This window comes from Podarcis liolepis (assembly GCF_965112155.1).
Source record: "Podarcis liolepis genome assembly, chromosome: 17".
NCBI lineage: Eukaryota > Metazoa > Chordata > Lepidosauria > Squamata > Lacertidae > Podarcis > Podarcis liolepis.
In genome coordinates, this window is record NC_139571.1 from 43,735,106 (window position 1) to 43,757,353 (window position 22,248).

At 46.0% G+C, this 22,248-nt stretch overlaps 1 long non-coding RNA gene across 3 annotated transcripts; it reads right to left on the reverse strand.

Annotated features, from left to right (window-relative positions):
* Positions 1-12,010: 12,010 nt before the first annotated feature.
* On the reverse strand, positions 12,011-22,133 carry LOC310696525. Of its 3 annotated transcripts, none has more exons than XR_014520609.1 (3): positions 21,580-22,133; positions 16,589-16,643; positions 12,011-12,080 (listed from the first exon to the last, which is right to left on the reverse strand). It is a non-coding gene; the product is annotated as an uncharacterized lncRNA (long non-coding RNA). The 3 variants fall into 3 exon arrangements; XR_014520610.1 differs by lacking the exon at positions 21,580-22,133 and adding an exon at positions 18,691-18,944; XR_014520611.1 differs by lacking the exon at positions 21,580-22,133 and adding an exon at positions 16,880-17,349.
* Positions 22,134-22,248: the final 115 nt, after the last annotated feature.

The window sequence follows — 22,248 nt, forward strand, 5'->3', positions numbered from 1 at the left end:
CAATTAAAATACTGGGCCACACCTCACTTTGAGTGGGTCTGCGCCAAAGTCTTGTAAATGGTATTTCAACCATAGTTTGCTTGCTGATGTGGTGCCCAGGGAACAACTAAAACAAGCACAAACCTTTTATTTAAAATAAAATGCTTTATCCCAAACTAGCGTTGCAGTTATATAAAGGTAAAGGGACCCCTGACCATGAGGTCCAGTCGTGGCCGACTCTGGGTTTGCGGCGCTCATCTCGCTTTGTTGGCCGAGGGAGCCGGTGTACAGCTTCCGGGTCATGTGGCCAGCAGGACTAAGCCGCTTCTGGCGAACCAGAGCAGCGCACGGAAACGCCATTTACCTTCCCACCAGAGTGGTACCTATTTATCTACTTGCACTTTGACGTGCTTTCGAACTGCTAGGTGGGCAGGAGCTGGGACCGAGCAACGGGAGTTCACTCCATCGCAGTTATATGGGATGCTATCAATCCAGTATTCTGGGGACATTGCATCAGCGCGGCTGGGAAGCCTAAGGAGAAAGGCGGCAGGAGGAGGCAGCTTCACTCTTGGCTGAGATCTAGGTGCTTGATAGAGCATTTCAACAATCTGGTTCTGTTCACACTCTTGGAGCTCCAAAGGCAAAACAAGCAGAATGCAGTTCTTGGAAACGGAATGGATGCATCAGGCACTGGCACATTTCATAGCACACTTTTCTTCTAGCTCATGCCTTAAAGAAGCAGCGTTTGGAAAACACGACTCAGACATTTGTAATTCAAAGGGGGAACATTGTTAGTACCTGTACTGTTGAATATTTGCATACCGTCCTGATCTAGATGCACCTGGAATGCAAATAGCAAGAGTCCACGATTCCGCAGCACTTGCATCTTACTCATTTTGCACTGAGCCAGTTTGAAATACAAAATCACCACATTATTTGGGAAGAGGGTGTTGGGATGTTTTACGAAAAATGTTCTTGGGGGAAGGAAGGGATGTTACAAAACTGAGTCTTACCCTCCCATTCTTTTCAAATATGACCACGAGCCAAAGTCCTCTGTCATTTTAGCTAAAGCCCAGTCTCGGCGTAAGGCAATATGCTATTTCGAATCTGCAGGCAGAAGCAGTTGAGCAGTGAGATTCTCGGTCCTTCCTCATATGTGATCTGAGTGCTAGCAGCACATGAAAATAAAGTGAGACCATTCCTGGAACGATGTCTCTCTCTGGTGTGATGTTCTGATGAAGGTGCCACTGTAATCATAGCCTTGAGCTGGGATTTATTAAAATAACGATACAACACACACACCAGGCACCAGCAGTCATTTTCCCACATGTGGGGAGGGGAGATTCAGATTGTATAGAAGAAGCAGTTGTTTTGTTTTCCTACCACAGGTGGCAGAATAATCAATAGCTATTGCAGGGATAGTCACTGTGTGAAGTCACATGCTCAGACAGTAGAGTACAGTGGTACCTCTGGTTACAGACGCTTCAGGTTAGAGACGCTTCAGGTTACAGACTCTGCTAACCCAGAAATAGTGCCTCGCGTTAAAAACTTTGCTTCAGGATCTGTCCTTCCAGTGAGCACTCAGGGCTGATTTCCTTCAGAATGGAGAGGTTGGATCTTCTTGCAGTCCATGGGACTCTCTAGAGTCTCCTCCAGCACCAGAATTCAAAAGCATCCATTCTTTGGCGATCATCCTTCTTGATGGTCCAGCTCTCACTTCCATACATCACTACTGGGAAAACCAGAGCTTTAACGATACGGACCTTTGTTGGCAAGGTGATGTCTCTGCTTTTGAAGATGCTGTCTCCTTTTCCTACTCATATTGAAATACTGCCCCACAATGAGGCCAACCTTAGATTCACAAAATGTTTAGGGGTATGCGTCCCCCTGCGCCCCCCCCCGAAAAAAGCACAGGCTAGGCTTGTTAGTAGTGGCTCTCTCACTGCCACTGGGAACGGGGTGCATCAAACAAGGGGCAGCAACGCCTGTCCTCTTACCAGGGCCAGATTTAGGTTTGATGAGGCCAGAAATGTTTTTTATTTTATATTTTGGAAATGTACATCCAGTTTCTTTTCCTTTAATTTTTTGGGGGGCCCCCAGGAGAGTGGGGCCCTAAGTTATAGCTTGTTTAGCTTATCCGTAAATCCGGCACTGCCCTTTATGACAACTTTTGGGGTATCCGTGGTTGCACAAGGTTGCCTGAGCTGCTTCTATCACTGCCGTTCTTTCCCCTCTCATTTTAATCAGCTCACAGCAGGTCATTCCTGCCAACAAACCGGCTTGCTGGTTCCTGCAGACTTGCTCCTCTCTGGCCCTTAGAAAGGAAGCAGGCAGAGATTTAGGAGATGTTGGTGACAAGAGACTCTGCATCTGCTGTGCTTAAAAAATTATAGTCAGGAAATGGGGCTTAAACGTCTCTAATTAGAAGCAACTCAGCAGACCACTTAATGAATTTCCTGTTTGCTGTACCAGTCGTAATTCCACAGGATTCAAACTGTAATGCAATAGGATACTGTACAAGAAATGATAAAATACACTTAAAAATCAATATGAAAATTCAGTGCTCTGGATGTGCCATCTCCCATCTTCAGCCACAAATCTACAGACACGCTGCGGACCACTTGAGTGATGCTCACACGGACCACTGGTGGTCCATGGACCACCGTTTGGGAATGCCTGTGCTAGAGAAACCAGGAGCGTTGCCATTCCTGAACCTGTTTTGCTGCTCCTCTTGCTGCCTCGCTCTTCTCTTTCCCGCTGCTTGAAATCTGAGCTTTACCTGCAGATGAGCTTTTGCCTCAGGCAGAGAGAAGTTCTCTCTCCTCTTGTCATATTTACGGCCTCCTGTTCAGAAAGGGCTGGGACACCAATCTGAAGTGCATGTTCCCAACCTCCCTGTTGCCAGGCAATCCTGGAGAGGCTTCCGCTTGTTCGCGCTGCTGCTTCTGCTTTCAAGCGGCTCCAGGCAGCTCCAGTCCGGTTTTTAAGCTTTCGCAGTTTAGAAGTTCATTTGCCAAGTGACCCAAAGCAGACAAGGTTACGGCTCCCCAGATAACACGGAATCAGATTTCTTTCTCTTAACCGACATACCTTGCTGCTGGCAGCTTCTTTGGTTTAATTACAAACCAAATTACAAATTGTTTGTTTGTTTTTAATCTCCCATTCTAAAAGTAGCATGGAAATGGGTGTGCATCTCTGGAAGCCACAGGATGGGAGATTTCTCTTGTGCTCAAATCCTGCTTAAGGGTTCCCTCAGGCATCTGTCATGGATGAAGAAAAAGAAGAAGAGTTTGGATTTGATATCCCGCCTTTCACTCCCTTTAAGGAGTCTCAAAGCGGCGAACATTCTCCTTTTCCCTTCCTCCCCCCCCAGCAAACACTCTGTGAGGTGAGTGGGGCTGAGAGACTTCAGAGAAGTGTGACTGGCCCAAGGTCACCCAGCAGCTGCAGGTGGAGGAGCGGAGACACGAACCCGGTTCACCAGATTACGAGTCCACTGCTCTAACCACTACACCACACTGGCTCCCTGGATGCTTTAGCTGAGATTCCTACATTGCAGGGGGTTGGACTAGGTGACCCAGGGGGGTCCTTTCCAACACTAGAATTCTATGATTCTATTATTTCATCTGCTTGGCCACTGTAAGAACAGGATGCTGGAAGATTGATAGATAATAAATAGATAGATAGATAGATAGATAGATAGATAGATAACCTTATATATAAATATATATAATTGTTGCATCACAAACACACATGACACTAAAAGAATAAACTTAAAAAGAAAATACAAATACAAGTACGACTATAGATACAAATACTAAACAAATAATAAACATACAACCATATTTCACTTCTTGTTTTCTTCCAATTGACTTCCTTCATCCTCACATTTAATAATATGTTTTTCATAATTCATTTTTGTGTTTTTTTTATTTAAGAACAGCCCTGCTGGCAAACCTATAGGCAAAGGATGCGAGACTAGATGGGTTACCGACTTGATCCGGCAGGGCTGCTCTTACGATAAAAACAAACAAAAATTAATTATGAATGCTAGTTTTGGGAAGCTTCCACCATACCAGCGTGCCACAGGGAACACCCTTTAAGTTGAAGATGCCCTCCAATCTGGCCTCCAGGCCTCTTCTAAGCATCCTTCTCTCTCTCTCCATCTTTGTGACAGCAGGGCATATTTTCCAGCTTGCTTTGTATTGTTGTGAGTTAAATCTAATCATGTATGGGTGCCAGACCCCTCTAATCCCTGGATCCAGCAAATGTTAAAATATAAAGCCAGGTCAGATTGAGGTGATTGCCTGGGTGATGAGCCATTAAGAGAACAAAGAAAAGGGGGTCTATGCTACATGGCAAATGCGTGGGCCATAGTCAGAAGGACAAAACCAGGGTGTGTATTAGAGTTTTGGGGCTGTGATGTGAACTAGAGGAAAAGCAGCAAGCAAAGAGAGAGAGAGAGAGAGAGCTATGCTGGATCTCTGCTTGAATTCAAGGCTGAGGGAGAAGCAAGAGCCTTTTCGGTTGTGATGACGCTGTGAATCCACCCATCGGAGACTCAGGCTGCATATATGTGTAAAGAAACCATCTATCTTAAAGACACCACAGTCTCTGCTGTGCCTCATTTCCAAAAGTTAATGAACCCTGCGTAAACACCTGGAACCTCCAGAATCTTGTACCACTCAGAGATTTGGGTCCCGCAGAAGAGTGTTTTCCTCAACATGCTTTGCATGGTTGTGAGAGAGTCCCAAGAGATAACCCTTGTCTTAGTTTTTTTCAGAGCAGCCTGGCATTCAGAACCACCTTGATTCCTGCTTGTTTCGATTCAAACAGTTGGGATAAGATTGAACAACAGGAAGGCAGAAGAGGATTATCCACAAGACGCACTGTGTTGACAGAGAGCATAGTTAGATTGACTACAATTGTTTAAAAATCTGCACAGTTGGGATAAAATAGGAGTAGCAGATCAAAATACAGTCCATATATTTTTTCTTGGTACTGAGGAATGCTCCCTATTATTAGACAGCAACAGTAGCAGCATCTCTCTCAATAATCAGGACTAGGAGGACACACCTGACTTCCAATTGTGAGCATATGGTTGTCATGGACAGTTGTTTCTCCATTTTTGTGTTATATCACTTTTCACATGACAGCCATTTTGTGTAATGCTACACCTGACTGAAGTCATCCTGTGTAATGCCTCCTCTATGGCAGCCATTTTGTGCCTGGCACCACAGCACTCTCCCAAAATTCAAAATGTGCCCACTAGTTCAAAAAGGTTGGTTTCCACTGCCTTATCCCAATAAATAGATACTTTCAGAATAACAAGCCTTGTAGAAGAAGAGGGATTGTGATCCTCTGACAATTGATGATTCTTACCATTTAACTCTCTCAAAGCAAGGCATTTGGGGGTCCGGAGTGAAAATAAGGATTAAATGGATCGTTCATTACCTGGCCATTTCACAGCCTATTTTGTTTTGCCATTATCCATAGTCAAATGATTATGCGCAATCTGCTAAGTGTTTTCCTTTGCAGCAGAAAAAAAAGGCTGATTTAGCTAATGAAGACCTCCTTGCCCTTACAACCGTATATTATGTAGCAAGCTGGCAGTTTTGTTTTTACTGCAGCAGATTTTATTAAAAGGGACTCTTGGCAATTCAGCTTTATCCCACTCAGTTGCCACGTCACACGCTGAGGAGGCGGGCTGACCAGGCTGCTTAGGTGACGTTACACTGATGCTGAATGCGGCACTTCCCAACATCATGAACAGCGCTGGATTTGCGTATAAGCTAAACAAGCTCTAGCTTCGGGCTCCACTCTCTTGGGGCCCCCCAAAGACAATTAAATGAATGTACATTTCCAAAATATAATATAAAAATAAAATAAAACCTAAATACAGCAACAGTGTTTTGTGTTGTGTTGTGTTGTGTTGTGTAGGCTCCTATGATGTAAGTAATGGGCCCGCCTGCTCGCCTGCTCCCTAAAATATCACTGGTTTGCTCATTTCTATATATAGGGTGCCTCCATTCTGAATGGTCTGGTTGCAGGGCAACATGGGCAAATGGCTTGAGATACCTATGAGGTCCATACATTGCCATATAGCATATATTCAGCGACAATTTGTTGTTGACAAAGGGCAGCTGGACATAGAAAGGGTCCCGTTACCTTCAGGAGCTTAGGGCCTCATCCAACCTAAATCTGGCCCTGATCATGAAAGGGTCGTACAGACCTCCTCTTCAGGAGCAATGACATGCATAATCTTGATTTTATTTTATTTTATTTTTAAACTAGTGGCCAGATGCTTGGCAGGACGACCTGGTCGTTTTCAGCAAGTGATTCAGTAGCAAGAGAAGTGCCAAGCAAATAGAACAGGTTTGTTCTGAAGCCAGAAGTTTCTTTCGCTTTCTGAATAAAAACTTCAAAGCAAATTCCAAAACACAGTAGACCAAGGAATGCCTAATCTGTGGGTAGCCTTTCCTATACCTGGTGTAGCTCTGCTCTTCACGGCAAGATGGGGCAGGTCCCTACCCTGACGGGATTTTCTTTTGAGGAGACAAGTGGTGTTAGATTAAATCTGAACAAGAAGAGTGGCTCATCTCCTGAGAGGCACACTATTGTAGCGATGGCTTTATTTTATTTCTTAAATTTGTGTACTGCCCGTCATCCATAGATCTCAAGGCAGTTCACAACACAAAAATACAATATAAGAAACTGGATTGCCCAGTTGCCCAGGCTGTATCCTATGGATAAAATGTGTGAGGTCATCTGCAACAAGGGGATCCATTGAATGATTTTAACATCTTTCTTAAGATGCCACTAGTTTCCCTGCCTTTCAAGGAAACCAGCCCAGGAACAGACCACAGCAGAGAACATTAGTACGTACAATATATGGAACTTGGAGATGAGGCTTCCCCAGTTTGGGGGCGGAGAGAGAGAGAGAGAGAGAGAGAGAGAGAGAGAGAGAGAGAGGTGCTGAAGCAGTGGTTTTTTGAGTAAGAATATGGGTGCTACAACTATGGTAGAGTATTCCTCTTTTATCTATCAAACGTTAGGGAGTTTTCTTCTTCTTCCCCTAGTAGTCACTACACCCTTCCATAATTTTGACTAAGCCAGGCTTCTGAGGGTATAGGAACATAACGTCTTTTCAGTGTTGTGACTCAACTCTGGAAAATATGGAGTTGTGATAATAGCAGAAAGTGGGGAGGTGCGGAGATCAAAATGAGCCAGACAGAACGGGATCGTTCTGCTCCCTTCATCTGAGCTGCAATCCTGCCAAGAGAAGGTCTGGCATGCTAAATTGTTAGGAAAGGTAACTGGCACCATTAAATTTTACAACTGTGCTTTTAACAGCTGTTGGCAAATAGAAATTCAGCCAGGGAAATTGTCCCCTATCATTGCACCTGCATTTCAGTAAACGCTTCGTTTGTTCTGCTGAATTTCTGCTTTTCTGAATTTTGCCTGTGACTAAGACACAGGAGCCGTTGCCAGACAAAAGTTGGCAGCCCGTGGTTGTCCAGCCTTCATGTTACAGTGCCATGGAGCCACCACCTTTGGCATGTCAGTTACAGCCAGCTTGAGAGCTGGTTCTCTGCCTTCCCTCCATCTTCTGAGGCTTGCAGTTTATTTAATTACTATTTGTCCCGCTAGATTTGTCAGCAAGAATATACTTGATTAGGCTCAGAGAAAAATGCTAAGAAAAGGAGCAGCAGTCATTATTTAAAAAAATAACCACATCAATGGGAAGTGTTTCTGTGCAAATGTGGAACTGTTTTTTCTTAATATGATGCAATTAGAAGATGGCCAATATTGGAAGACGGTTAGAGTGTGGCTTCTTGCAAGTTCAGCTGTGTCAATCCACATGGAGGTCCAAACATGGTCTCGATCTTCTTTCAGGCTAGCCCTGTTTTGAGTGTGGTTTTTAAAAGGCCACAAAAAATGAAATTGGGGTATGTGAAAAACTCTCATCAAATAGCTTTTATCCCTAACCTTGCAATACATTTGAAAGACATGTTGACCAATGATTGGAATTTATCATGACACCTTCTCCCATTTCGTGAGAGCCCTCTGCTTTAAACCATAAAGAAGGCTGATCACCAAAGAATGGATGCTTTTGAATTCTGGTGCTGGAGGAGACTCAGGAGAGTCCCATGGACTGCAAGAAGATCCAACCCCTCCATTCTGAAGGAAATCAGACCTGAGTGCTCCCTGGAAGGACAGATCCTGAAGCTGAGGCTCCAAGACTTTGGCCACCTCATGAGAAGAGAAGACTCCCTGGAAAAGACCCTGATGTTGGGAAAGATGGAGGGCACAAGGAGAAGGGGACGACAGAGGACGAGATGGTGGAACAGTGTTCTCGAAGTGACCAGCATGAGTTTGACCAAACTGCGGGAGGCAGTGGAAGACAGGAGGGCCTGGCGTGCTCTGGTCCAGGGGGTCACGAAGAGGCGGGCATGACTAAATGACTAAATACAACAACAACATACCATGCTGTGAAGGCTTCCTCTCCCATATTTATACCTCTTGACACCGACACTCAGGGCAGAAATGAAAATTGGCTATGGTTGAGCTTGTGCCAAGACCCAACCCCTGTGAGGGTTTCACTGCAATTGGCAAATAATTAGAATAATGAGTGTCTGGCGTGCTCAGGTCCAGGGGGTCACGAAGAGTGGGACACGACTAAACAACTAAACAACAACAAAGCAGGCATTCAGTCCCAATGTCCTTTGGTGAGTCTTTGACCCTCCTCAACCAGGTCCTCATGGTTCTGAACTAGACTGGTCCCTCCAGCTTTATTCATCCATCCTGTAGCATAGCTGTGCTGGCATGAAACGGAAACGACACCTAATCCAGAATGTGGCAGCGAGACTGATGACTGGGAGTGGCCACCGGGACCATATAACACTGGTCCTAAAGGATCTTCGCTGGGTCCCAGTAAGTTTCCAGGCACAATTCTGACCTTTAAAGGTACTGACCTTTAAAGTCCTAAATGGTCCTGGCCCAGTATACCTGAAAGAGCGTCTCCACCCCCATCATTCAGCCCAGACATCAGTAAACAGACATAGGCTCTTGGTGTGGGGCTGGAATTCTACAGCAATTGCCCCCTTTGGCTTTCCCATAGGGAAATGCATTGAAGGATTATTATGGGGAAAGATTGCAACATTGGCTGTCGTGTGGAACCTGATTTAATTCTGCTTCCAGCTGACGGCAGCACAGCAGTTTTGCAGAACTGCTAAACAGACCCAAATGTGGAGAGAATCCATTGTAAAACTTCCTTCTTTGGACAGGACTTTGGAGTTCAGTATTTAGTTGGCAAAGGATGGGAAATATAATTGATTTGGATTTTATATTATAGTTTATTTCTTTGCTGCCTTTTGACCAAAATGGAAATACAAAGATTAAGCAAGACAATGAACTACAACTTTAAACCAAGTTTAAATGGCATCTTCAGTGGGGAAATGCTTCCCCAGACCTAAAAGCAAAAAGGCAGCCTCCTCAAAATGCCAGGGGGTACAGTATTTGTTTCGTTGCACATCTTTGGGGTGGACAGTCTAGAAAATAAACAGATTTCAGTTCAGGAGCTGCTGTCCTCATCTCCATTCTTTAGCCCCATTTTCATTATATACCGTATTTTGAGCAGTACCATACCACTTTAAATAATAATCCAGTAAGGCTGTAGTTTGCTGAGGGCACTGAGAGCTCTGGAGAGGCCCCTATTCTTCTCACAAAGCTACAATGATCAGGTTTACGATCCCTCTGGGTATCACAGCTCTCTGAAGGTAATCACACGCCAAGCGGAGGTCTCCTGCTGAGATCAGATTAACCTTCAAAGAATGCTAGTCATACAAACCATGAATCCCGTCTTACGGCAAACCCTGGTTAGTTGAACAAGCCTGCTGCACAAGCCATGGGGCGAAGCTGACATGAGGCATGGGGAGGCCGTTGCCTCAGGCGGCAGGCTGGGTACAGCTGGGAAGCATGGCAGATCCACACCACCTTCTGTGCTTGTCGCCTGCCAACATTGCCTCTGCCCCGCTGCCCCCGCCTGCTCCTCTCTGGCCTCCTTCGGGGCATCAGGACTTCCCAGGGCTGCCACCAGTTGCCTTGGGCAGAGGAAGTGGAGGAAACAACAGAGACAGAAGTGGAGGAGGCGGCGGGGTGCCATTTTCTGTTTTGCCTCAAGCAGCAAAATGTCGTGGACCCACCCTGGAACGTGGCTTGTTACCAGAGTTTGTGGTGAGCCAGGCCAGCGTTCTTTTGGGCAAAGGTGTGTGTGTGTGGGGGGGGGTGGCACTGTGGTCTAAACCACTGAGCCTCTTGCACTTGCCAATCAGAAGGTCAGCAATTTGTATCTGCTCCCATTGCTCTGTCCCAGCTCCTGCCTACCTAGCACTTCAAAAGCATACCAACATGAGTAGATAAATAGGTACCACTGTGGCAGGAAGGTAAATCACTTTTCCATGCACTCTGGCACTCAGCAAGGTGTTCCATGCGCCAGAAGCAGTTTAGTCATGCTGGTTGGAAAGCCGTCTGCGGACAAACGCCGGCTCCCTCAGCCTGAAGCAAGATGAGCACCGCACCCCATAGTCAAGTTTGACTGGACTTAACCCTCCAGGGGTCCTTTACCTTTTTAAACCTTCTCTCAAAACAGCAGAAGGAGAGGAGAGGGGCAGGGAAGAGTACGCAGGGAACACTTTGTTCAGGCACACAGCAGGTCAGGCACATAGTGTTAAAGCACAATTTAGTTTTATGTGCAGTTCTAGAAACCTGACGCGGGTGGTGCTGTGGGTTAAACCACAGAGCCTAGGACTTGCCAATCAGAAGGTCAGTGGTTCAAATCCCCATGATGGGGTGAGCTCCCGTTGCTCGCTCCCTGCTCCTGCCAACCTAGCAGTTCGAAAGCACATCAAAGTGCAAATAGATAAATAGGTACTGCTCTGGCGGGAAGGTAAACAGCATTTCCATGTGCTGCTCTGGTTTGCCAGAAGCGGCTTAGTCATGCTGGCCACATGACCCGGAAGCTCCCACGGCCAATAAAGCAAGATGAGCACCGCAACCCCAGAGTCGTCCACAACTGGACCTAATGGTCAGGGGTCCCTTTACCTAGAAACCTGAACAAATGTTGTAGGAAATGCCTGCCCATTTCCTCCTCACCCCCCACGCAAGGATTTAATTTACAAGTCATGATCTTCCGGGTGCCGTGGCCCAGTCCAGGCAGAGCATTCCTGGTGGCAACAGAAGCCCTGGCTAGGGGCAGGGTAAGACCAAGTCCCCTGCATTTTGCCAGCAAGGCACAAGCGCTGATGAACTGTGATGCCACTTTCTGCAGCAAAGACCCCTCCTCCCTCTCACCTGCAAAACAAGACAAAACAAAAACCAACAGCTCCATTGCTTGAAGGCGGAAAACAACAACTTTAATCAGTCATTGGGAATGAGGGGAGTGCTTTCATCTCTAAAGGCTGCACTTCTTTGTGTGCGCTAAAAACAATAGCCTGGAAGGCCCTGGGGGAAGAGTGGAGCGTGGGAGTTTGCCAAACATGGGATGTTCTCAGAGCGGATGGCATTTGGTAGGCGTGCGCTGAAACAAAGGCTCACTCTTTTCCCATGTGAGATTTCTGCACACTCTTGGTGAGGGACTCCATAGTCAGTCTGGGGGTAATTTCGATTGCAAAACCTTTATCAAGTGTCCTCCCGAGCTCATGATAGCCATGTTCAAATATATAAAAGGATGTCACATAGAGGAGGGAGAAAGGTTGTTTTCTGCTGCTCCAGAGAAGCGGACACGGAGCAATGGATCCAAACTACAAGAAAGAAGATTCCACCTAAACATTAGGAAGAACTTCCTGACAGTCAGAGCTGTTTGACAGTGGAATTTGCTGCCAAGGAGTGTGGTGGAGTCTCCTGCTTTGGAGGTCTTTAAGCAGAGGCTTGACAACCATATGTCAGGAGTGCTCTGATGGTGTTTCCTGCTTGGCAGGGGGTTGGACTCGATGGCCCTTGTGGTCTCTTCCAACTCTATGATTCTATGATTCATTGGGGCAGCTACTGCAGGCTGCCATGGCACATTTCCTGACCCACCAGGACGCCTGGTTTTCCGCTCTCTGTAAAAAAAAACGACAACAAACATTCAGAGGGGGGGAAGCTGCTGAGGTCTTTGTTACAAGCAGTTCTCACCAAACTGGTCATTCCAGTTCATGCCCATAATTTAACTTTCCAGGCCATTTGCCAATACTGTGAGTCTTTTCAATATGCAAACTAATCTTGTGGTGGAAGCAGGCTGCTGCTGCTGCTGCTCCGGCTGCCTCTCTGTCCCCCTCCCACCCATCTCTACACCTGGAGGGCTGCAATATGGCTGCTCCCAAGTACAACCTCATGTGGGCAGCCGAGTATTCCTTTGGTGCCCAGGGTCTCAAAACCACTTCAGCAGGTGTACAGTGAAGAGATGTACAGATTGGTGCTGGGTGGACGAGGCGCATTTACACTCTGCAAAAGTCCTGTGCTGCCTGGACAGTGAGACGGGGCCACTTCTGTGTCCATCATTACAGTGGTACTTCGGGTTAAGAAATTAATTCGTTCCGGAGGTCCGTTCTTAACCTGAAACCGTTCTTAACCTGAGGTACCACTTTAGCTAATGGGGCCTCCTGCTGCTGCCACCACACGATTTCTGTTCTCATCCTGAGGCAAAGTTCTTAACCCGAGGTACTACTTCTGGGTTAGCGGAGTCTGTAACCTGAAGCGTATGTAACCCAAGGTACCACTGTATAGGTGATTTTTGGCAGCAAAGGAGGGGTTTATTTGTCCTATGCTGCCATGTTTTGGCTTGGCTTTCCTCCACCAAATAGACAAGAAAGCACTTAGAGCAAGGAGTTCATTGAGGGGACGCAAGTAAAATGGCCGAATAACTTCGCTCTCTTGGCAACAGGGGCCTTGAAGACTTGAGTAGGCACTTGAGAAAACACTGCAGCAGCTAGCCTTACTCAGTCACCTTTGACAACTAGGGTGGGGGAGAAAAATTCAATTCACTTTGCATTCGGAGGCAAATCTATCAGTTTTGCATGTTCTGAAACAATATGTCAACCACAACACAGCCATACTTTGAAATTTGCACTTTTGCGAATTTAGCAGTGTGGTTCTCCAACCAACCATCATTTACAAAAATGCATCTGTTATTTCCCCCCCAAAAAACTAGGTGCGCCTTATGGGACGGTGCGTCCTATAGGGCGAAAAATACAGTAACTATCTCCTGCTTTGCGGTGCCTGACTGGAAGTGAAGCCAAGAACTGAAGTGACTGGGAAGGATGGGGCAAGAAAGAATTTCCATCATGGCAGCATCTTGAAGTTGCACATGGCTGACGACATCTGGAATTAAAGCAGCCCCCGTTGTCCTCCAAAGTGTGGCGCTCACTAGCACACACAACTGGCACAGATCTGCCTGTAAGTTCCTCTGATACAGGTGTGAGGCCTATTTCTCACTTACCACCTGCCGGGGATTTTTTTTTTTTAAATCTTTGTACAGCTAGAGAGACACAACACATAAATTATAAATACTTGGTGCCACCTGCTGCAACAACCATCTTCTGCTCTTTCTTTCAGCAATGGGATCATATTCTCTAGCTGGACTTGATCTGAAGAAACTGGGAGGCCAGGAGGAATGTGATCCAATGTGTTCTGGAAAAGCAGCTTTCCATTTTAGCAGAATCCAAGAGTCGTGGAAGACCCAGCCCCCAAAGGAGTGGCTGCTTGTTGGGCTCCCATGGGCAGGGCCCCCACATTTCGCCTGCCCGACCCTTCTCTCTGCTAGACCTTGACTCAGCTGGCCCTTGAAAAAAACAACTAGGAAAACCAAAACTCAGCCCTGCAAAGATTGTGATGTAAAAGTATAGTGATTTAATGTACTGAAATTGGGAATTCTTACACACATTACTGTGTGTTTAGTTCTGCAGTGTTCCCCAGTAACTCTCATGCACTTGGTTAACTTTGGTCACATGGGATATATTTTTATGGCATTCTCCATTTTGTTTTGTGTGTGATGGACTCGACTGCAATTGCTACGTCTCCATGAACACTGAAGAAGAAGCCTTAGATAACTCTCTCCAAATGCAGTAGAGGAGAGGCATGCTAATGTTTCCGTGCAAAATGTGCAGTCATACCTCATGTTATGTTTGCTTCAGGTTACGTTCTTTCAGGTTACGTCCTGTGGCGACTCGGAAGTACCAGAAAGGGTTACTTGCGCAGAAGTGCAAAATGACGTCACACGCATGCGCAGAAGTGGCGAATCGCAACCCGCGCGTGCAGAGACGCAACACTGCGGGTTGCGCTCTTTTCATGTTGCGAACGGGCCTCCGGAATGGATCCCGTTCACAACCAGAGGTACCACTGTATGTGACAGAAAGAAGTACAGAAGTTGATGTTCTCCCAAAGAAGCATTAAGGAGAAATCAGCTGGAAGGAGAAAGTGGGAACCTCCCAGAAGGACCTGCCTGGCTTGGCTGGGTTATGTGCATAAATAAGGCTGAGTGCAAGGACTGAAAGAGGGGAAAGCACAGTTTGCTTGAATGTTTAGGGAAGAAGCTGTAATCTTCTACCAGGAAAAACTCAGCCCATGCTTGGATGTGCATGTAAATACTTTGCATATATTCTTCTTTAGCTATATGTTCTGCTAGTAAAAACTTTAGAAGACTTGAACAAGTATTTGGACATGGTTCTAATTTCAAGAAAAGAGTCAGTATTGCACATGATTTGGCTTCCTGGCTGCAATTTACCTACTCTGCCAACAAAAACTGTGAAATTAGCTGAAACACGTTTCATATATCCAGCAATGTTACACGCTTGTCCGCTGTGTCTACAGTTCCAGCTTCTAAGACAATCTCTCTGGATTCCTCAAGGTCAATGCTTCTTTCATTCACTTTCTGTTTGTTTTTGTATGGGGAGAAATGATGAGCATAAACAGAACCCATCCTGGGAGAAGTGCTCCCTTGGTCACCATTAGCTGTTGTTCTGACTTCACTTGTATAAATACTGAGCGCGGAATTCATAAACATTCAGATTTCTATTTTGGGAGTCGCAGGACTCATCTCCTTACAGAAACACTGTAGGCCAGACTCTCCAAAAAATATATTCAACACAAGAGACTGCAGAAAAGAGACCTGGAAGATCCCATAGCGCTATGGCCATGTGGTCTGTGATTCAAAGGCAACAGACTTTCCTTCAAAAGAATGAGACCCTCCTGCTTCTTTTCCGGTATTAGCAATGTTCAAAAGTGACATGGTTAGATTAAAAGATTTTATTGCATTCCTTGTTAAAAATGCTTTCAGCTTTTAAGCTAATAAGCAAGGGTTCCAAAGCACAATGGGTCATATTCGTCCTCCTTTCAGATAAGAGGGAAGCGTAACCACACACTGGTCGTGTCTGCAGACTGGATTACTGAGGCCCAATGGGAGGAGACCTGGAGGAGTCAGGATCAGAGAAGCAGAAGCCCAAGGCCTGAAAGCTGGGAGAAGCCTCACAAGTTCTGTTCCCTCCCCAAATCATCATCATCATCATTATTTACACACACCCATTTCCCCTGACAGCCACTCAAGGTGGCATATAGATGAAAATAAGAGGAGCTAAAAACATAGAGAAAGCAATCATTAAAAAAAAGTTAACAATCCATGATTGTTAACAATCATATGATTGTAATCCTTTTCTGCAAGGATTTGGAGAAGAAGAATATAAAGTCACAAATGGTGAGATGGAGAATTATCTGGATATAACATTGATGGCGAGGGGGGAAAGCTTTGGCAAAACTTCAGTCCTGGCAGAGAGAAAGCATTTTGCATACGATTTGGAGCGAATTCAGAGAATGGTGGTACTAAATTTATGGTACTCTCTCTGGAATAAGACTGGAGGAAAAACAAAAAATGGAAGATCCTAGAGGAGATCATGATACTGTACTATTGTAAACAAAACAGTAAATGGAAAGATAACAGGAAATGGAATTTGAGCATACAGAACTGGACATGAGCTAAACAATATACATTGTGGAATATTAGCCCAATATGTTACCACAGTGGAGAGATTTTCAAATGGACATGGACAGAAGAATTTACTATCACTAGTACGGAGTGGTGGTGGGAATCCATTGAGGTAAGGTTAACAGAAAATAAAATATATGGTTGACAGACACCAATAATAATAGCAATTAGGGAACCGCTCTTGGGCTTTCCATGGGGAAAAGAAATAAAAGAAATATTGTTTAACAGAAAATGGAGAAGATGGATGTTAGCATGGGCTGAATGTTTTCTTTCTTTTTTTACAGTCGTAAGTATCCCACTGGTTCTCTAGAACAGGTAATAAATAAGATTAAGTTCTGTGCGTGAGAATCTGTCTGAGTGAGATCTTTATTTTCTTTTATATCACAGGTGAGAGGAGGGGTGTGTGTAAAAAGCTTGGCGAAACAGTTAAACAAGCCAGATTGTGCTCTGCGCTGTGGGAGGAGATGGATGATGTTCTGGGACACTGGCAAACATCATAAAGTCATGCCAAACCAGAGTAAATTTGTCCTGTTCCATTTATCCACACAACGTTCTTCGTTTATTTGTCAATATTTCCACAGTACAGCTACTTACCAGACTGTTTTATACCAGTTGCTCACAGCTGCGCCAGAAAGATTCTTCCGATGCCCTGTAAAAGAGGACTTTATAAGTTTCTTACTACATAAATCTGGATTAGTAGCCATGAACATGCTCAGTAAAAGCTCGTTCTGGGAAGAGTGCTATTGTACTCAACTCCTGCTTCTGGGTTTCCTGTGAGAACAAGCCGCTGGACAAGATGGGCTTGATCCAGCAGGCTATTATTATTATTATTATTATTATTATTATTATTATTATTATACAGGATAATGGAAATGCCTGTGTCACCTTCTGGATAATCAAGCAAAGCTCTCCTAGAGAGATAGCATTTCTTAACTCCATAGAACTGGCCAGGCAGCCTCTCTAGGCAGGAAAGTCTGCAGGTAGGAAGCCATCATTGACAAACGGCCTCCTCCTTTGCCCCCAGACAGAGGGCTCAGCCCCATTTCTGCTTGTCCTGATGCTTCTCCTCAGGGAAAACCTCCCTGGACTGCTGAATCAGAGCAAATGTCAATCATGTTTTCCATGGATTGATGTTTGCTCTGATTCAGCGTTCAAGTGGAAAACCACTTGGACCCGTGCCTCAAAAGCACAGGACAAGTGGAAAACCACTCAGACCCATTCTTCCTAGACATGGCACAAGCGCAGGTCTGGATAAGCCCCGAGTGCCTGGGGGAGAGCAAAAGCACTCAGAGCAGCCCTTGGTCCAATGATTTGAATATCAAGGGAGGAGCCCTGGGGAAAAGGTGCTCTGAGCATTGTTACACCTGGCTGGACCAACATTCCCCGTGCATCTTCACTCTAGGCTAAGTTTGCCAGATTTTTTCAAAGAATCTGGGGACGCTTTTTATTTTTAAAGAGGGAAAAAATAATTTTTAAAAAATATTAAAATAAATAAAGAAAGAAGTGGTCTTCTCTGTCATGCGACCTTCCTCTGGGCTTCAGCCTGCTCTCTTGGAGCACTAGCTGCCGTGGAGTAGGTTCGGGTCAGTCCTGGGCTCGGCCGCGTGTCCTTGCCCTCCTGGTGCTCCCCTCCCTCTCTTCCGTAGCGGCAGTGGCGGCACGGCAAGGGCAGGGCTCCCCTCTTTTTTCTCCTTCCTCTTTCTCTCTCTTCCTTCTCCTTCTCCCTGCGTTGGCTCCGGGGTTTTTACTGGCCCTGGAGCGCCGGTGGGCAGTTGGCCACGTGGCAGGGCGCTCTCGCTCCCGCCTCGATTTGGGTCCTGCGGGGGGGTGTCAGCGGTTCCCCCAGTTGACGCGCCGGGCATCCCTGGTTCCCCCTCGGCAGTGGCAGCGCAGGCGGCAGTCTCAGTAGTGCACTTGGCTCTGGCTGGCTTCAGGAGCTGCTCGCTGCCGTGGCACCCGCCATTTTGCCTCAAAGGAAGTCCCCATATGATGTGTCTTGTGCCATTGAACCAATCACGCAACATTCATTCCCTACTAATAAATCTACAACACTTAAAATATAAATCCGGGGACATTAAATGAAATCCTGGGGACAGATTTGTAAATCCGGGGACTGTCCCCGGGAAACTGGGACGTCTGGTAACCATACTCTAGGCAATCAGGAAATGTTGTACTTGACTGCGCCAGAGGATTACGTCCCACATTTGGGTGTTGCAATTTCACACACAATTTGAATCACGTGAGGGTGAGTGGGGACAAGCATGTTTGCTCCACACCCCGCTGTTGACCTTGTCACCCTCCATCACTCTGAGGCAAATATCTGCATCGGGGAGCCTGCCGAACTTGCCTCCATCGTGGGCTGAGTGAGTTTCAGCTGCTCAGCTCCCAACTCCCTCGCCTCAGAGGGCACCAGCAGGCCGGGGTGCCCAGTAAGGTAGAGTTGACCATCAGGGAAGACCAAAGGTGAGGGCAGCAAATCCCACCTCAGTTGTCACAGGGACACTGTGCTATTTCTGTTCCTGATAACCATACCTGAACATCAATTTTATGGCCATAATGTTTTGTAAGCCACTTGAGAGCCTCCCTGGGGCTGCAAAGCATGCTACAAGTATCCCAGATAAATAAATCTGCTGTAGGTTCCCATGCTCTTTGCAGGCCTGGAAGGGGAGGGTTTCTAAGCCACACAGGGAGCCCACCCAAGTGATCATTCCAGTTCATGGTAAATGACAGCCCTGGGGATATCAGTGGAGTGAGCAGGCTCATTCCCACATTCTCTCATCATGGGAGTCGTGAGAGTTGGACTTGGGATGGGACAGAAGGTTGCGAACTGGCTTCATAGCAACGAACCCTGTGAGATACGGCTGAGGCTGGGGCCTCTGCAGTCCAGATCATGCCTCAGCCAAGCCTTAGCTTTCCCCTCCTTTTTAGTCACAATAGGATAGCATCCCAGCTTTGCATAATAACTGGTGTTGTTCACCACCTGTGAGTGAGAGCAGAGAGGGAAGCAGTTCTGGACAATACCATAGCAAACACTTCCTTTTTTTAAAGGACTGGTTGCACATGTTCTCTAGCAAAATTTGTGTGTGTTACAGAACGCACCCCCATCCCAGGAATTTGTTCAAAATGTATTGTGGACAAGTACAGTGGTACCTCGGGTTAAGGACGCTTCAGGTTACAGACTCCACTAACCTAGAAATAGTGCTTCAGGTTAAGAACTTTGCTTCAGGATGAAAACAGAAATCAGGCTCTGGCGGTGCGGCAGCAGCAGGAGGCCCCATTAGCTAAAGTGGTGCTTCAGGTTAAGAATGGACCTCCGGAACGAATTAAGTACTTAACCCGAGGTACCACTATATATGATTATGGTAAATGAGGTGTAAACTTTGTGTGTGCGTGTGTGCGCAGGATATGGCTCAATGAATACTTTTATTCTGGAGCACTTGGAGTACATGGTCTCCAAACACACATGAGGACTCTGTGGTGCACCTTGAGGGGGGGGGCAGTGAGGTCCCATCAAGCCTGCCACAGAAAATATCCGATTTGTGCTAGCCCTCAAATGCGTGAATCTAACACAGCAGTGCCATCACAATTCATGCATGATCAGGCTGAAATTTTGTATTTTTCTAGAATCCTGTAGCTCGGGCGACCATCAGCTTCGCAGTGTCCCTTGGGCATAGCGCATGAGCAATGGGGATTGTTCTTTCTCTCCCTTTCTCTCTCTCTCTCTGCTTACTGGCACTGAACAATTTGGCCGTGTGATGCCGACAATAGGCGGATGCCACTGCCCTTTCCAGTGAGGTTGCTGTTAGCACTGGCCTCCCCTGTTCTCCTGCCAAGAAAACCTTCCACTGATTTAAGAAAGAGCCATTGTTCCGCGGAGGGCCCAGTGACCATTCCTGGGTTGCAGCAGATAATAACGGTAGTGATTTGCCTTTCATTACTGCAAAGCTAAAGGGCACCGGAGGACACACATAACCAGACATTTGTATAAGCAACCCCAAAGTAGCTGAAGCTGTGGCTGCGCTTCAGAAGAGGACAACAACATATTGCACTAATGTGTACAATTTCTGTGACAAACCCTTCCTGGCAAATAACATGTTTGACCTTCTCTAATGACCTGTCATCTATGGGAACTTTCCAGACATCACATCAATAAACAAAGGCTACTTAGCCAAAGAGAACTGTAAAGATATAAAGCCCGACTCACATGAGCGGAGCAGTCAGCCAAATGTTCTCTCACAGATTGAGTTGGGCTGTGGCTTTGCCAGTTTTCTATTATTATTATTTAAAAAAATATTTTACTGATATCCCCTCCCCCAGAACACAAACAAGGAAGTTCTACAACCAACACCAATATGGATTCATCAGCAGATAAGCAAGCATATAGCTAGAATAAATGCATGCAACATAAATAAGTCTGATCCTGATTGTTTCTGATGATGTTCTCTCCAGCATCTTTTCTATATTCTTTTCTACATTTCAAAAGACTGAAGTCTCCTCTGCAAGTTTTAGATTAAAATGACTTCATTGTTGCCTGTTTCTCCCCCGAAATTTCAACTCGTTTTGTGCATGTCACATTTTTCATGCATATATGATGGTTTCAAGTCAGCTCAGCTGCCTTCTTGCTCCCCTTTTGCTTCAGATTGCCTGGCAGCAAGAACTCACCTTCTAAAAGGCTGGGACTCACCACCCCCAAAACAGAAACACATACGAAATCTCAGGAAGATTGTGCAAGTATATAGTTATGCTTTTAATTTCCAGAAATCAAATACAGTGGAACCTTGGTTGTTGAACATAATCCATTCTGGAAGACCGTTCGACTTCTGAAACGTTCAACAACCGAGGTGCAATTGCCAGTCGGCAAAATCCATTGAAAAAATGGAGAAACGTGCCTCGGAAGCTATTCGACTTCCGAGGTGCGTTCGAAAACGGAAGCATTCACTTCCAGGTTGTTGGCGGTTCGAAAGCCGAAACTTTCGACTTCTGAAGCGTTCAACGACCGAGGTTCTACCATATTAGCAAGAGGAGAAGTTCAGGACGTAATCCTTCTTCTGATAGGAAATGCTTAGGTGGGGGACACACACACAAAAAGTGAGAAGTTGAGGAGGGTCAGTTGGGGGGAAGTGAGAAATGTCCCTGTTTTCATCTGAGGAATGTTGGAGGGTATGCTATGACCACTACTGCCTTTCATCACCATCCCCTACTTTGTCTTGCAGAATACAACTATGCGAAAACTTCCACTCTGCAGGCAATACCCTTCCTATATTGGATATAGACCAGAGCTCTTTCTTCAAGCATTTTGTAAGCATGTTAACTAATCCTATGAGGAAAGGCCACACGGATGATCACACTAGATCCTACCCCCCCCCCCAAATGTTGTTACACTCTGCAAATAGTGGAGTGTACTATCTGAAGGAGGGAGCTTGCTGAAGCCATGGAAGATCCCTGAATGGATTAGAACCCTGAGCAGACAGTTGCTCACCAACTCCTGGAGGGTGACCGGAAATGAGGAACAAGATAGATGGTGAAAATCAGGAATCAGGACCAAGCAGAGAAATAAACACCTTTCCTTATTCAAGTGCCCTTACAGTAATTATTCCAGAACAGAAGAAAGGGGCCCCATCCCTGCTTCTTTCCAACAGTCAAAATGTTCAGCAATCCAGTGAAACAGATTCTTCAAGTCGGGTGATCTTGAGTTTGCGCTCCAGGTCACTTAGAAGTTGGAGGTTCAGAAGGTGACCCAAAGGAAGATTGAATGCTGGGATGGGGGAGGGGGGAGAGATCTATATTTGGGGGACGGGTGGGGCCAGGTTCGTTCCCCTCCTACACCATTTCAAGGCTAATTCTGGTTCCTGATGGGGAAACCCTTCTGGGCTTGGGCACCAGCTATGGTTGCACCAAACAGCAGGGTAGGAAGGAAGTTACAACATCATCTGAAGTGCTCGGATTTCCAAGGCGCTCCTCATGTTGTCAGGGTTCAGGGGAAATAAGTGTTCCGAATGCACATCATCTCAGTGAACATTGCGGCAATCCTGACAGCCATGCAAGGTCAGAAATGGAGAGGAGATCAAGAAGGAGGAGCTTGTTTAAGGTCATCTGGTGAGTTCATGGTTTACGCAAGATTTTTATCAGCACGTCATGGAGTCCCTGAGTTCTGGTGAGTTCCAAGGAAACAAAAAGTCCTGCTCTTCCAACTCTACAAATCTATAATTTCTCGATTCTATCCACAGATATGAAAAGAGTGGTTTAAGTCATCA